We start from the raw sequence: 3,802 nt of genomic DNA on the forward strand, positions 1-3,802 counted from the left end.
TAATTCCAAAACAGATGGGACAATAACCCCCAAAATCATTGGCAACCTTCCTTTTGTGCTTTAGAACCTTGTGGTTAAATTTCATAGAGATCCATTCACTTATACTAAAAGTATTGTCCGGAAACCAAATGACGTAGAAGTAAGCAACTATAGGTCACCATTCAGCTTTCAACAATGAGCATAACCTATATTATAATGCGAGCTATAAAATGCCCTGAAATGACAAATGGAACACAATTCAAAAAAGGAAACTAATGGCTGATTCATGTACAAAACAATAAACAAAATTTTTCAGAGTGTTAACCCTAGATAGATTTAATGAAAGAACCTTAGTGAGCGCGCTCACATACCCGTCGTCCCCACATTGTCATTGGAGAAATAAAATAAGTGTAAGAAAAAAAAATTGTATCAGATAAAAAAATTGAATCATAATTTCCTGTCAATATGCACATCTACATAGTATGTCCTTATTATCTACACAGTTTCATGAAATTCTGTTGTGTGGTTTGAGAGGAGTTGCGATGACAAAAGGTTGCAGTAGTATATTGGGCAAATAAGTTCAAAGGGGCGTAACTCCTGAAAAATTGAATCGTAATTTCCTGTCTATATGCACATCTACATAGTATGTCCTTATTATCTGAAAAGGTTTCATGAAATTCTGTTGTGTGGTTTGAGAGGAGTTGCGATGACAAAAGGTTGCAGTAGCATATTGGGCAAATAAGTTCAAAGGGGCGTAACTCCTGAAAAAAAAATTGAATCGTAATTTCCTGTCTATATGCACATCTACATAGTATGTCCTTATTATCTGAAAAGGTTTCATGAAATTTTGTTGTGTGGTTTGAGAGGAGTTGCGATGACAAAAGGTTGCAGTAGTATATTGGGCAAATAAGTTCAAAGGGGCGTAACTCCTAGAAAAAAAATTGAATCGTAATTTCCTGTCGATATGCACATCTACGTAGTATGTCCTTATTATCTGAAAAGGTTTCATGAAATTCTGTTGTGTGGTTTGAGAGGAGTTGCGATGACAAAAGGTTGCAGTAGTATATTGGGCAAATAAGTTCAAAGGGGCGTAACTCCTGAAAAAAAAATTGAATCATAATTTCCTGTCTATATGCACATCTACATAGTATGTCCTTATTATCTGAAAAGGTTTCATGAAATTTTGTTATGTGGTTTGAGAGGAGTTGCGATGACAAAAGGTTGCAGTAGTATATTGGGCAAATAAGTTCAAAGGGGCGTAACTCCTAGAAAAAAAATTGAATCGTAATTTCCTGTCGATATGCACATCTACGTAGTATGTCCTTATTATCTGAAAAGGTATCATGAAATTCTGTTGTGTGGTTTGGGAGGAGTTGCGATGACAAAAGGTTGCAGTAGTATATTGGGCAAATAAGTTCAAAGGGGCGTAACTCCTGAAAAAAAATTGAATCGTAATTTCCTGTCTATATGTACATCTACATAGTATGTCCTTATTATCCGAAAAGGTTTCATGAAATTCTGTTGTGTGGTTTGAGAGGAGTTGCGATGACAAAAGGTTGCAGTAGTATATTGGGCAAATAAGTTCAAAGGGGCATAACTCCTGGAAAAAAAATTGAATCGTAATTTCCTGTTGATATGCACATCTACGTAGTATGTCCTTATTATCTGAAAAGGTTTCATGAAATTCTGTTGTGTGGTTTGAGAGGAGTTGCGATGACAAAAGGTTGCAGTAGTATATTGGGCAAATAAGTTCAAAGGGGCGGAACTCCTGGAAAAAAAATTGAATCGTAATTTCCTGTCGATATGCACATCTACGTAGTATGTCCTTATTATCTGAAAGGGATTCATGAAATTCTGTTGTGTGGTTTGAGAGGAGTTGTGATGACAAAAGGTTGCAGTAGTATATTGGGCAAATAAGTTCAAAGGGTCGTTACTCCTGGAAAAAAAATTGAATCGTAATTTCCTGTCGATATGCACATCTACATAGTATGTCCTTATTATCTGAAAAGGTTTCATAAAATTCTGTAGTGTGGTTTGAGAGGAGTTGCGATGACAAACTGTTGCAGTAGTACATTAAAGTAAATAAGTTCAAAGGGGCGTAACTCCTAGAAAAAAAATTGAATCGTAATTTCCTGTCGATATGCACATCTACGTAGTATGTCCTTATTATCTGAAAAGGTATCATGAAATTCTGTTGTGTGGTTTGGGAGGAGTTGCGATGACAAAAGGTTGCAGTAGTATATTGGGCAAATAAGTTCAAAGGGGCGTAACTCCTGAAAAAAAATTGAATCGTAATTTCCTGTCTATATGCACATCTACATAGTATGTCCTTATTATCCGAAAAGGTTTCATGAAATTCTGTTGTGTGGTTTGAGAGGAGTTGCGATGACAAAAGGTTGCAGTAGTATATTGGGCAAATAAGTTCAAAGGGGCATAACTCCTGGAAAAAAAATTGAATCGTAATTTCCTGTTGATATGCACATCTACGTAGTATGTCCTTATTATCTGAAAAGGTTTCATGAAATTCTGTTGTGTGGTTTGAGAGGAGTTGCGATGACAAAAGGTTGCAGTAGTATATTGGGCAAATAAGTTCAAAGGGGCGGAACTCCTGGAAAAAAAATTGAATCGTAATTTCCTGTCGATATGCACATCTACGTAGTATGTCCTTATTATCTGAAAGGGATTCATGAAATTCTGTTGTGTGGTTTGAGAGGAGTTGTGATGACAAAAGGTTGCAGTAGTATATTGGGCAAATAAGTTCAAAGGGTCGTTACTCCTGGAAAAAAAATTGAATCGTAATTTCCTGTCGATATGCACATCTACATAGTATGTCCTTATTATCTGAAAAGGTTTCATAAAATTCTGTAGTGTGGTTTGAGAGGAGTTGCGATGACAAACTGTTGCAGTAGTACATTAAAGTAAATAAGTTCAAAGGGGCGTAACTCCTAGAAAAAAAATTGAATCGTAATTTCCTGTCGATATGCACAACTACATAGTATGTCCATATTATCTAAAAAGGTTTCCTGAAATTCTGTTGTGTGGTTTGAGAGGAGTTGCGATGACAAGAAATAGGACTGACGGACTGACGGACGGACAGACGGGTCAAAAACATTATACCCTCCGCAATCGTTGCGTGGGGTATAATAAAGAGCTGTGCCATGAGCACATAATACACCTGTCACCTTTTTAGCTTGTCTTTATGCTTTTATTAAATCTATATGATCTATATCCCCCCCACCCCCCACCCAAAAAAAAAATAACATGATCATTTTCTAAACCAGTAGTTTCATCTAAAGAACGCAGAGCAAAAAGGGCGCCATACTCATGTACCTATCTTAATACTTAATAGTTTAATGTGAAGGAAAGCAAGTCATTAAGAGACGATTAATGTGCTTGAAACCATATGTAGCTGACATTCACTACACTTTTTATATTTCCCTCTTTACCTTAATGTACTTCACTGGAATTAATAGTTAATAAATAATAAATTAAAATTATTAGATCATGTAACCATAGTTATATGTAATATGAAATAAGTTGTCTTATAAACATATGAATTGAAGATAAAATATTTGTACTTACATTTGAAGTAGCTTGAGTACTGTTTTTGTTATTGAAGGCTTCTATCTTAAAACATTTTTTTCTACAAATATTCCAAAACAAGAAATGAGTTGTCAAATTAACAACAAACCAGGTTTTCTGTATTTTGGAAGTAACCATTTTGAACTTAATAAGAGGGCAAGAAGTGTGAAATGAAAATTCCTTTTGTTAACAGTCACAAAATATTAAAATTTGAAAAAGCATTACATGAATAATAATTTAA

General features: G+C 35.0%; 1 long non-coding RNA gene across 3 annotated transcripts; it reads left to right on the top strand.

Moving 5' to 3' along the window:
* Positions 1 to 585: 585 nt before the first annotated feature.
* LOC127737674 (uncharacterized) lies at positions 586 to 3,099 on the top strand. 3 transcript variants are annotated; one of them, XR_007999743.1, is made up of 4 exons: positions 586 to 1,031; positions 1,200 to 1,317; positions 2,325 to 2,828; positions 2,998 to 3,099. It is a non-coding gene; the product is annotated as an uncharacterized LOC127737674 (long non-coding RNA). The 3 variants fall into 3 exon arrangements; XR_007999745.1 differs by lacking the exon at positions 1,200 to 1,317 and having other exon boundaries at positions 586 to 1,149; XR_007999744.1 differs by lacking the exons at positions 2,325 to 2,828; positions 2,998 to 3,099 and adding an exon at positions 1,485 to 1,822.
* Positions 3,100 to 3,802: the final 703 nt, after the last annotated feature.

The sequence above is a fragment of the Mytilus californianus genome, unplaced genomic scaffold (assembly GCF_021869535.1).
Source record: "Mytilus californianus isolate M0D057914Y unplaced genomic scaffold, xbMytCali1.0.p SCAF_4, whole genome shotgun sequence".
Classification (NCBI taxonomy): domain Eukaryota; kingdom Metazoa; phylum Mollusca; class Bivalvia; order Mytilida; family Mytilidae; genus Mytilus; species Mytilus californianus.